Source organism: Camelus dromedarius, chromosome 7 (assembly GCF_036321535.1).
Source record: "Camelus dromedarius isolate mCamDro1 chromosome 7, mCamDro1.pat, whole genome shotgun sequence".
In the NCBI taxonomy this organism is placed as follows: domain Eukaryota; kingdom Metazoa; phylum Chordata; class Mammalia; order Artiodactyla; family Camelidae; genus Camelus; species Camelus dromedarius.
The window spans coordinates 54,525,983-54,538,870 of record NC_087442.1 but is presented as its reverse complement, the minus strand read 5'-3'; the positions used below and the strand labels follow the sequence as shown (position 1 = coordinate 54,538,870).

At 39.4% G+C, this 12,888-nt stretch overlaps 1 long non-coding RNA gene and 1 pseudogene across 1 annotated transcript in view; both read left to right on the top strand.

Annotated features, from left to right (window-relative positions):
- Nucleotides 1–520: 520 nt before the first annotated feature.
- Nucleotides 521–1,144, top strand: LOC105099646 (large ribosomal subunit protein uL16-like; annotated as a pseudogene).
- An 8,746-nt stretch (nt 1,145–9,890) lies between these two features.
- LOC135321691 (uncharacterized) overlaps nt 9,891–12,888 on the top strand; it is a 173,086-nt gene continuing 170,088 nt past the window's right edge. The window contains exons 1-2 of the long non-coding RNA XR_010381670.1: nt 9,891–10,071; nt 11,332–11,533. This is a non-coding gene — a long non-coding RNA (uncharacterized LOC135321691). The remainder of the gene's footprint in view (nt 10,072–11,331; nt 11,534–12,888) is intronic.

Below are 12,888 nucleotides of genomic sequence, written 5' to 3'. Positions count from 1 at the left end.
CATTACATGTTATTACAAGAAATTGAATGTAGTTCCTGGTGCTATAGAGTAGGTCCTTGTTGTAAATCTATTTTATATATAGTAATGCGTGTCTGTTAATCTCTGACCTCTAATTTATCCCTCCCCCCCTTTCCCCTTTTGAAACCAAAGTTCGTTTCCTATGACCTTGAATTTGTTTTTGCTTTGTAAATAGAATTTATATCATTTTTTCAGATTCTAGTTATAAGTGATATCATATGATATTTGTCTTTCTTTGTCTGGCTTCACTTAATATGACAATCTCGAGGTCCATCCATGTTGCTACAGATGGCATGATTTCATTTTTTGTGGCTGAGTAGTATTCCTACAGTTTGTAGTTGATTTTTTAATCAGATAGCATTGTGGTTCGGTCATTTTTATATTCTTGATCCCTTTGATTTGAACATTCATGTAAACAATCAGAAAGGATCAGGCTTTTATCAGTAATCTTTCTAGTCACACTCTTTCCCTTTGGCACGCCACTGAAGATACTTGTGTCGCCATGGGCCGCCGCCCTGCCCGGCATTACTGGTACTGTAAGAACAAGCTGTACCCAAAGTCACGCTTCTGTCGAGCTGTCCCTGATGCTAAGATCCACATCTTTGACCTGAGGTGGAAGAGGCAAAAGTGGATGAGTTCCCACTCTGTGGCCACAGGGTGTCAGATGAGTATGAGCAGCTTTCCTCTGAAGCCCTGGAGGCTGCCCGTATCTGTGCCAACAAGTACGTGGTGAAAAGCTGTGGCAAAGATGGTTTTCATATTCGAGTGCGGCTCCACCCCTTCCATGTCATCCGCATCAACAAGGCTCCAGATGGGTATGCGGGGTGCCTTTGGAAAGCCCCAGGGCACGGTGGCCAGGGTCCACATTGGCCAAGTCATCATGTCTATCCGCACCAAGCTGCAGAACAAGGAGCATGTGATTGAGGCCCTGCGCAGGGCCAAGTTCAAGTTCCCTGGCCGCCTGAAGGTCCACATCTCGAAGAAGCGGGGACTTACCAAGTTTAATGCAAATGAATTTGAAAACATGGTGGCAGAAAAGCGGCTCATCCCGGATGGCTGTGGGATCAAATACATCCCGAATCGTGGCCCCCTGGACAAATGGAGGGCCCTGCACTCATGAGAGCCTTGGCACTGTCCCCTCCTTTCTCACGACCACCAATAAATCCTACTTTCCTTTCAAAAAAAAAAGTCTTTCTAGTCAAAAGACTTCTTTTCTACTCCCTCATTTCTTTTTCTTTTTTCTTGTTGATTAAGAATAAACTTGGACTATATATATAGATCCAAGCTTGGATCTCCCAACCTTCCTTAATGTAGCTCTTTCTCTAAGTGCAGCCCATCAAGTTTTCTATTTCTTCCCTGAATGTGCGTGAAGTGCATGGTTGGTTTAGGTCACCAGCTCTTGCCAAGAAGGCCTTTTGGAGGTAATTAAATATACCAGAAGTGGGGGGCAGGATATGGCTCAGTGGTTGAGTGTATACCTAGCATGCACGAGGTCCTGTTCAATCCCCAGTATCTTCATCAAAAAATAAAAAAATAAGTAAACCTAATTACCTCTCTGCAGAAAATAAATGAAAAAAAAAACAAATGAACAAGCAAAAATATACTAGAAGTGATGGTGACTAAATAGTATTGAATTCAACCAGAGTCTGTTAAAATTGATTTAATTATTTTTATAATATGATCCTGAGTAACTGGGGGCAGGGGAGGGAATGCACCACTACAGAAATTCCCTGAAAGAAGAAATTTCATGTGAGAAAAAAAATGACAGCAAATACTTTCAATTTAGACAGTTTAGTGAAGCTCTGATAGATGGTATTCTCCTCTGCTTAGGCCAGCCGGAGTCCTGGTACATACTAAAGTAGTGCCTCACAGAAGGACAAGCTGAATGTACACTGCGGTCAGTCTATCTTTCTAAAGTGGCATTCAGGCCAGAAAAGAGAGGGAGGAGCTCTCTCTTCATGAACTAGAATTAGTCATATTATTTCTTACCTCATCAATCTCCCGATAGTAATTTTCAAACGGAAATCTACTAGTTTTTTTTTTTTTTTTTCCGCTGGGATGGGCCTTCCTGTCTAGCAAGGCAGCTATTTCCATTTGATAATTACATGTTTGTTATGGAAATTCCCTTTTAAAAGCATTACTTAAGGAAATTGTGCAACATCTCTCCCCAAACTTCTTAAAGAATATATATGTCACAGCATGAATCAATGATGTGAAATTGCTTTTCTGGGACATTGCTGACATTCGAGAGAAATTGAAGCAATGTTTTCATAGTCTGCTGCTTCACAGAATAAACATCATCCTTGTCATGTTCATGAATTGATTTTTGTCTATTTGACAACAGAATTGTTCACATGATAACTAAACTGTTCTGATTACTCAAAATGTCACAATATGAAAGATGGAACAACTGTTATTTCCTCACCATTCCTCCTTTATCTGATCCAAATTATACACCAAAACTGAGAAAAACATGTCATAGGATAGTGGAGATAATTCACAGACAAATGAAAATGGGTGAATTAAAAAAAAACAAACAAACAAGGATGAGTCATAAAGTATATTTTGTGTTAGGTAAAATCCATTTATCCTCATGAATGATATTGCCACCAGTTTTCAACCAAACTGATAAAAAAAAATCTTTGGTAGAATAATAAGCACTATGGGGAAGACCCAGAGCGGGGTCCCTGCTCTACCATCTTCCTTGTTCTCTTCAAGGGCTCTGCCGTTGTTGAAGAAACTGGGAAAAGTCACTGACACAGCTTCAGAATTTCCCCAGAAGTTGACAGTAATAAACTTAGGACACTTGCTTTGGATAGAGTTCTATGGTCAGATGAGTTTGGGGATCACCGTGTGTATACACATTCCATGATTTTAGCCATGGCCCAGACCTCCTCTTAAGCGCCAGTCCCGTACAGCCAGCCTCCATTATAACATGGCTCTGGGAATTTCCGTAGGCAATTCAAACTCCAGGGCTGAAGTCAGTTTTTTTCTCTCATATTTGCTTTCTTCTATGCCCCTTCGCCCAAGCCAGACAACTGGTGTTCATCCTGCATGCCTCTCCTCTTGTCACTTCTTCAACCCCCACCCCCTTGATCGAAGTCATCCAGTTCTTTTTATTTAATGCCTTTCTGATCCTTTTGACATATCCTCTTTTCCTCTGTTGCCCATCGGGCTCTCACTTGGTTGGCCTGAATTTATTCTCCTCCCTCTAACTCATCCTTTACACTGTTGACACAGATTTGCAACAAACATCTGCCCCGGTGGGTCCTCTATTGAAAAATATTTAAATGGTTGCTCTTCAGGAGCAACTCTTTCCCCCTCAGAATCCATGTCTCCCTTACATGAACCCACTGCTTCACAAGTTCCCTGAAGTTGATGTTCTCTTTCCATCGCTGACCACATGTACTGCTTGGCTGAAAACACCCTTCCCTCCCTTGTGTGATTGGCCAGTTCCTTCTTGTACAAAGCTTGGCTCATCGTTAACCATTGCTGGCACTTCTCTCTCCACCTTTCTGAATTATGTGCCCCTCCTTTATGCTTCCTAAAAGCCTGGTACATAGCTCTGACTTAACACTAAAAGGCACTGTGATACCCTATACCTGAAAGAGTATTGCCTCTAAAATCAGACAGATCTGGGTTTGAATTATGGGTCTACCATTTATTAAATATAAATCCAGAATTACATTTTAACCTCAATCTACCTCAGTTTTTCATCTGTACTTAATTATACTACTATTTGCCATATGGAGTCTGTATACAGTTTAAGTAAAATAAAGTATATAAAGCATAAAAATAGTGCCTGACATGATAGGCAGGTGTAGTTGAAGCTCCCCCATAATCATGACTGTACTGTGTTCTCCTGGGGGTTCTCAGGGCTAGTTGCAGGATTGGCCCTCAGAAATGCTGACCAGATGTCAGCTTTTGACACTGCCGCCAACTTTCTCATGAAATACACTCTCCCATCTTGGATTTCCTGACACAGTTCTCATCTGTGTCCCTCTTATTATTCTGGTACTCTTTTCTCCATTTTTTTTTTTTTTTTTTGGAGTTCTTCATATATAAAGGGGAGGAAAAGCTTTTCTTCTACTCTCTTACATTTAGTCTCAGAGCTTTGCAAATTAAATTGGCAAAAGGCAGATTCACAGGAGAAAAGGCCTAGCATTCTATTTTTAATTTTACATGCACAGGGGCTCCATAGAAAGGCGTGAAAATCCAAAGAAGCTGTTAGACTTTGGGGGCGTAGACACCATTTTAACAAAGGGCAGTAAATTGTGGGAAGGTGACTAGGACATGGACGATGAATAAGGGTTGTTTAATCAGGCTTGTTATACAGACTCATAGACTCTCTGTGCTACCTCTGGTCTTCCTGTTACCAGAAAGGAAAAGCACTTTTACCAATGGCTTTGTGACATCTTTAAAATAGTGAAATTTTTAAGGCAGCATGACTCTGTATGATGGGTCACGCCAAAGTTTAATGTCCCAACACCACCTTTCACTAGCTTTGCTTTTTGATTTTCATCCCCCTTCCCACCCCCACCCCCCAGCAGTTCTGGGTTTCTTCCTTACTTAGATGCAACAGCCTCGTTTACCTCCAGGCATGCACACTTGCAGTCTTCCTTGTCTGGCATATAGTTCTGCCACTCACTACCCTTCAAGTCCCTCAGTTGGTTAGAGAATCTGTTCTCTATTTTTTCTCTTTCTCCTTCTATCAGGTTAGGGAAAAATGAAACAAAACAAAACAAAACAAAACAAAAAACTTCCTTGGGGTGGGCTCCTTTCTTTGGGTTCAGTTTTTCCTTTTGGTGGCATTCATTACAATTGTAATTTCTTTCTTTTCCATGATTCCCATGTTTCACTTTGATGGTGGGGAGCCTGTCTTGTCTCCTCCATGGTCATATCCCCAGTGCATCATGTGTTGAAGATACTCAATAATAGTCATTAAGAGAATGAATGTTATGATCATAGTATTGATAATTTCCCATTTCTTCTTTGCGTATTTATTCTCTCTTAAATCTAAATTCTCAGTTTAGATTCTGAGAATAAATAAATTCTCTTATTTTCTCCAGAGTTTCACTTTGGTTATTAGATTTGTCTTGGTATTAGGTAAGAACAACTGAACGATGTTTTAAAAGTCCTGAGATTGCTCTCAAAGAAAGGTCTATATCTGTAAAATTTTCCCTAGAAAATAAGTTCCCAGGAATTATGAATTTTTGATATTCAATAAATAAATTATTCATTCAATAAAATTGAGTGTTTTTGATTAGAAACACATTTAATCATGTAGAGTGTGTGCTATTCTACTTAATGTGATGAAACTGCTTTTAGACATATTTTTACCCTCAAAAAGTGATACTCTGTCTTACGTGGATAGGACTAAATATTTTATAAAATGTAGTTTAATTATGGTCTGATTGTGTCTATTCTTCATTATGATAGTTTATAAACAGAGAATTGATCACTTCTGTAAACTAATGGAAAATCTGGAGTCTATTGTAATGAAGATATTAGGACCCCTTAGTTTGTTTTTTGCTTTGTTTACTGTTATTTTTACAACAGCAAAGGGAATCTGTAGCCTTCTCTTCCTCCAGAGTTGTAGCAGGTCCCGTGATTTGTCCGCAGCTGTATCTTTTAACCTTTTGTTGATGCTCCACTCTTTCTTTAGTCCCCCCATTTGTCCCACACACTGAAATAAATGGGAGAGTAAGTCATTAGAACCTACTCTTTTAATTAGTTAGACTCTCTTCACACTCCAGCTTGGACCCTGAGCAACTAAGCCAGCTCCCACATTGCCTCCAAGATTTACAGCCCAGGGTGGTAGCTATAAATAGCCCACTTCTATCTACACTTACGTTTCAAAAAAAAAAATTGGAATGTTGCGGTAGATAAAGTCAGACGTGAGCTTTGGTGAGGAATGAATGTAATTCTGGTAGGACAGCTACCCAACCAGCTGCTAGATTGAAAATATTAAGAGGAAAGAAAATGTGAGCCTTGGATCTCCATTTCTACTCCATCATAAATCTTGAAACCTACGGCTCTAATATCATTTATTTCACACAGTCCTTCCGTGCTTCAGATCTTAGCTCTTCTTCCAGGATGTAGTGAACAGCGATTTACTTACTGCCATCTTGACTGTCTAAAATATGTCATGCATTATATTACCTCTAATTCTCTAGTTCTGTATTTTTTAAACGAGGAAACTGCATCTCAGTATGGTGAATTAATGTGCCTAGATTTCCCTGTACAGTCAGTCGTGGGGTCCAGGCTTCAAACCCAGCCCTTCCTGACTGTAGAGTCTGCTCACTTTCCAGGGTGTTTCGCTGCTTATCCTCATCATGTGAGCAAGCCAGCTCTGTATCCAGGTGGATGATTTCATAAGTGGTCCTTGCATCATCTTTGGTATCTGTTGCGGCTCTCTGCCTATTCACAGGCTCCTCCTTTCCTCAGGTCAGCTTTCCTCACTCATCCCTCCACATTTTGGGAGGTGGCCTTCCTTGAAGCCATTATGTCATTTTAAGTGCTCTTTGCAGTAAGGGCTAAGTGTGCTTAGAGCTGGCTTTTTTATTATAAAATAGTCAGTTTTTATACAAAGTATAAAGTAATGGCAGGCTTTAGCCAAAAATACGTCTAGAGAAGTCTCATCAATAAAAATTTGTTCTCTTTACTTTACAAGTGACTTAACCTTCCCAGGGAAATTATATCATTTTTACTCTTCTTACCACTGTTTAGTTTAAACTGAATATTTTCAATTGGTTTCCTTCTACCAATAACCTGAGATCAGCTTTCCTGAGCAGTGTAAGTTTTGATGTAGGTGAGTAGGAAGGGGAAGATGGGTGGAAGTGGGCGATGTATTCGTGAAGTTCAGTTGAGGGTCGAGCCCTTTCTAGGGAGAAGAGTTCTGGAACAAGTGCTATTCCAGTGGGAGCTGCCAGAGTTTGGCAAAACCGGTGCCTCAAGAGCAGGTAACATGAGACAGAAGGCACATGGCTGGGTCTCAGTGTCCTGATTCCAAATTCCTGGGCCAGAGAATAAAGTTGCCCCAGCTTTTGTTTTCATCTGGCAAAAAGCATCAGTGCTCAACCTGTTGTTAATAACACCCTCCTCTTCCTGCGTGTATTTCAGCCCCAATCCAGGAAGGCTGGCAGGAGGCTGCTAGGCAGGAGGCTGCGAGGGAACCGCTTTCTGTGAGAGAGAAAGTTGGGGGCCTTATACCGGCTCAGATGTTATTTTATCACTTTGGTATTTCTTTTCTGTGCATGGGAAAGACAAAGCATGTATCCTTACTTAGCATGAAAAGGCAAACAAAAGCACCCGTCAGTAAAAGCCTTCCTCAAATCCCCCTGAACCAGACATCTCCCATTTCCTTTGCTTAAGCTCATTTCCTGACAGCCAGCCTTATGCCTTTCTGAACCCTTTTATGGTAGCTTACTTAAAAACAAGCAGTTCTGTGCACCACCTCTTTGCCTGCTGACATCATCTTTGGAAGGTAGTTTCTTAGACTTTCCATCTCTATGAATTCTTTGATGTGATTCAATTTTATACACACGTATACCCCTATATAATTTTAAAAGTAACTGTTCATTCATACTTTAAAAAGCCTACGAATAGAATTCTCAGCAAAATTATATTCCTTTTTATTTTCAGATTTTTTAATGCTTAAAACCACAACAAACCCTAAACTCTTGCATACTTACTCTAAAGAACCTTCTTTGCTCTGTAGCTTCTGGGAGGAAAGCAGTCTGATCTATTATTATTAATTTTAATGTGTAAAAATATTTCTCTGCATAAAGTTGGATAAATATTGGTGAAATGTCTAGGAATGTCTTCCATCAAGCTTTGACAGGCTTTTTCCTTTCTTTTTTTCTTCTTGTGCCCTGCTTTTCTATTTTAGTCATTTCCCTAAACTCATTTTTTATAACATGAGACAACTTCATCCAGAGCTCACTTTTCTGGGTTTTCTCTTCTAAATAAAATAAGATCCCCTACCCATCCTCCACTACGCCTCCCAACTTTTGTCTACAGCTTAGGTCAAAATGTGTGTGATCCTTAAAAGCAAAACAAAATGAAACCACACACGCAGGCTGCAGCTCTGGCTGGGCTCCAGGGTTCCATTTGCCAGACAATGGGTGGCCCCAGGGGCAGGGGGCGGGAGGAAGCCTGTCTTGCCCTCTTTGCAATGTCGGGTCAGCAGCAGGTTGAGTCTGGGAACACGGTGGGTTGATGGTTCTGGAAATAATGGTGATAATATACTTGCATAAAAAATCAATTAATTTTGCTTGTGTTTATTCTACAAATCCATTTTACAAGTTTATTTTTTCCCTCTTACAGCAGTTCAAATGAAACTTTGACCAATTTTGGGATAACTACAGCTAAGCAAGAAATGGCCTAGTGGGAAGATAAAAATAGATGTCTTCCTTTAGATTTTTGTTTGTTTTTGTCCAAAAGACTTGCCAGTATACTCGGGATTATAGTCTAAAGACTAAATTTGTCAAATAAAACAATGAAAAGTGCAAGGATTAGCATTTTATCACATAAAAGAGTAATTGCTACTTTCTATATTTGGATTTCTGAATTCTTACTGTCTCTCAGCAGTTTTATATCAGTCTTTGCAAGAAATTGCCAAAAGTGAAAAGGACTGACATATGATAAATATACAAGTCTAAAGTTACATTTTTCAGGGGATATTTTAATGTAAAAAACAGCCAACACATGTGAAAACCAGTTTACCATAGGTTATTCAGTGACTGCTCTAAATGACCCCACACTTCCTAGAATGTATGCTCTGTGAAGGTGGGGATCTTGCGTTACTGGTCAGTCGTGGCATCCACAGGCCATTGGAGAAGTCCCAGTTCCCAGCCCCGACGTGGAAGTCTCTCAGAGAGGGAAAGGGGAAGGAAATCACCTGCTCACTGAGACACACCGTGCGAGGCTGTGCTTGTCCGGACCTGCATAACTTAATGTCAGAACAGTGCTTTCCTCCCACCCCAAAACCACCCTCTTCTCACCCTAGAGTTAGGAATCTTTATCCCATTTTAAAGATGAGTAAACTGAGGCTTAGTTAAGAACTGCTCATTCCTTTTTTAAAAAATTTGTTTAAAATTTTTTTAATGTTTAAAAAAATTTGGGGGTGTAATGCGGTTTACTTATTTATTTATTTTTGGAGGAGGTACTGGGTGTAAGGCCCAGGACCTTGTGTGTGCTAGGCATGTGCTACCACCTGAGCTACACTTTCCCCTCTAGAACTGCTCATTCTATCAAACCTTCTTTTTCCATTTTCACTTGAAGCCACAGCACCACAAAAATTATATGCTGAAAGTTGCACAACTTCTAATTGACAGACCGAGGACATCTATCCCACATGTTGTGTCTACAGGGACAGTCCTTTTTCTGCCAAGTGTCACCTGTTTACTGTATTCTTTTTTTTTTTTTTTTTTTTAAACCTGCCTTTTGCAAACACTGAAGGATAGGGAGATGTCTTAAGACTGGGCTGGAATAGACAGTAAGAGTTTAGGTTTTGCTGTGGAAGATTTGGTGAGAGTCTGGAAGGAAGGCTCATATCCCTCCCAGTAAGATTAGGAAGGGGAGAAAAACAGCATATAGTCCCCACATTGGCACAGCTAACAGCAAGGTGAAAAAACCTGATCCAGTCTTTCGGGATCCCTGAGTTCTAGTGCGTGGCTCTCCTGACGCTCTTTCCCTGTTGGGGAAACACTCAATTCTTTGAGATTTACTCTGTTGTCACTATCCTCCTTTCTCTTCTCCTTACTGTAATGAGTAAATGTCTACCCCAATCGTTTAAAGAAGAGTAGGGTCTGCTGGCTTGAGCTTGGAGCAAAGGGTGAGAAGCTGGGGACAACGATTTACAGGTCTCATGCATCAGTGCCTCCTGTTGACTTGGATATCCTGAGTTTCAATTTAAGAGTGTCCGGTAACTTTACAGAAACATCCATTCTAGGTTATTTCTATCACGTGAGCATGAGTCAGGCAGGGGGAAGGCAGTGCTGATACACCAGGAGGAAAACACCAGGCAGAAGGAAAACACCAGGCAGAAGGGTAAGGCAGACAGTTTTCTGTAAGTAAACAGGGATCCAGGTCACCTGAGGGGGAAAAAAAACCAATGAAAATTTTAGGCACAACTTTCACTAAGCCTTGGGCTTAAACAGAAGTTGGATTTGACCTGTTAAGAGGAACAAAAAGGAATACTCTAGCTTTCTTCTGCATTGTTGTTTTCAAAGGAAATATATTGAAAAGTCTCAAATTCTTACTGTGTGCTCATTTTTCTTCATTTTTTAAATTTCATTTTTTCTGTTCTCTTATAGTTTAACGTTTTTCATTCTGAACACAAATTTGATCTAAAATAGTGGTAATTCTGAATTTTCTGTTTTGAATTTTAAGAGAAACTATGTAATACTAATCAGATTCACAGATTTTTTTTTCTCTTTTTAGTAAACCTAAGGTAGTGAATGAAAAGAGGTTTGTTTTTGGCCTTCACTTAGAACATGTTTTTTTTCCCCCTTATCAAAGGATGACAGGTCCTCCAGTCACACCCAGAAGTCTCTTAAATATATTGATAAAACTGTCACTACAGACACATTCTTAGGTAAACGGAAATCAACACGTTACTAGTGTTAGAAATTTGTATTTTATAGAAAAAAGGTATTTTCTTTAAGCACAAGGTCCAGCAAAATATTAGAAAATGTGTACATTAGTTATAAATTTTAAAAAATTGCCATAAAACTTTAGCTTCTGATTTTACTCAACTTCACTGAACTTCTCTGAGACATTTTGACTCTCCCAAGTAGATTATTAATTAGGTGAAGTTTATAGACCTCATTCTGGTGGAGTAAAAATGCTATCAAAGTATGTACAGTTATTCAAAGTCAAATATCCTGATGGATGCACTATGACTAGATGATCAAACAAGGGCAGGTTAAAAAGAAATGTGCCTTTACATTCACTAGCAGCTGCCATTGCAAGAGAGGTTTTGAAGAAAAGGTTTGAATCCAGTGAAAAAAATTGGTTAGTAGCTGGTTATTACCTAATTATCACCTCTTTATTTTTAACATAAAAAAGGACATGAATCCAGCCCACATATTTTTCATTTGGTTTATAGGCTTACTCACACTTTTAAACTTCAATTAAATATTTCTTTCCATTTTTTGACTTAGTGTATCAGTCAGAGTTCTCCAGAGAAACAGAACAAATAGGATATGTGTGTGTGTGTGTGTGTGTGTGTGTGTGTGTGTGTGTGTGTGTGTCTCTCTCTCTCTGTCTGTCTATCTGATTGATTTATCTTAAGGAACTGGCTTACAGGATTTTAGAGGCTGGCAACTCCAACATCTGTAAAATAGACTGGCAATCTGGAGACCAGGGAAGAGATGAAGTTGCAGCTGGAGTCTGAAGACAGTCTAGATGCAGAATCCCCTCTGCTTGGAGGGACCTCAATGTGTTCTCTTAAGGCCTTCAACTAATTGGATGAGATCCAGCCACATTATGGAGAGGAATCTGCTTTACTGTAAGTCTAATGATTTAAATGTTCATCTCATCTAAAAAATACCTAGAAAACAACATCCAGACTGGTATTTTACCAAATATCTAGGTTTCTTGGCCTACCCAGTTGACACATAAAATTAACCATCATAGTTGGTGATCCTAAAACCATCTATTTAATCTCTGAGGTTTGATTCTTTGAAGAGAGAATAGATCAACATTGTAAGGGGGATATTGAGCATTTTTTTCATGTGTCTATTGATCATTTATATGTCTTCCTTGGAGAATTGCTTGTTTAGGTCTTCTGCCCATTTTTGGATTGGGTTGTTTATTTTTTTCTTATTGAGTCATATGAGCTGCTTATATATTCTGGAGATCAGGCCTTTGTCGGTTTCATTTGCAAAAATTTCTTCCCATTTCATAGGTTGTCTTTTTGTTTTACTTATGGTTTCCTTTGCTGTGCAGAAGCTTGTAAGTTTAATTAGGTCCCAATTGTTTATTCTTGCTTTTATTTCTCTAGGAGAAAATTTTTGAGATGTATGTCAGATAATGTTTTGCCTTTATTTTCCTCTAGGAGGTTTATTGTATCTTGTTTTATGTTTAAGTCTTTGATCCATCTTGAGTTGATTTTTGTGTATGGTGTAAGGGAGTGTTCTAGCTTCATTGTTTTACATGCTGCTGTCCAGTTTTCCCAACACCATTTGCTGAAGAGACTGTCTTTATTCCATTGTATATTCTTGCCTCCTTTGTCGAAGATGAGTTGACCAAAAGTTTGTGGGTTCATTTCTGGGCTCTCTATCCTGTTCCATTGGTCTATATGTCTGTTTTTGTACTAATACCATGCTATCTTGATGACTGTAGCTCTATAGTATTGTCTGAAGTCTGGGAGAGTTATTCCTCCAGCCTCTTTCTTTCTCTTCAGTAATGCTTTGGCAATTCTAGGTCTTTGATGGTTCCATATAAATTTTATTATGATTTGTTCTAGTTCTGTGAAATATGGTGTGAGGTATCACCTCACACCAGTCAGAATGGCCATCATTCAAAAATCCACAAATGACAAATGCTGGAGAGGTTGTGGAGAAAAGGGAACCCTCCTTCACTGCTGGTGGGAATGCAGTTTAGTGCAGCCACTATGGAAAACAGTATGGAGATTCCTCAAAAGACATTACTGTATGACCCAGGAATCTCACTCCTGGTCATACATCCAGAAGGAACCCTACTTCAGGATGACACGTGCACCCCAATGTTCATAGAAGCATTATTTACAATAGCCAAGACATGGAAACAGCCTAAATATCCATCAACAGATGACTGGATAAAGAAGACGTGGTATATTTATACAATGGAATACTACTCAGCCATAAAAACTGACAACATAAT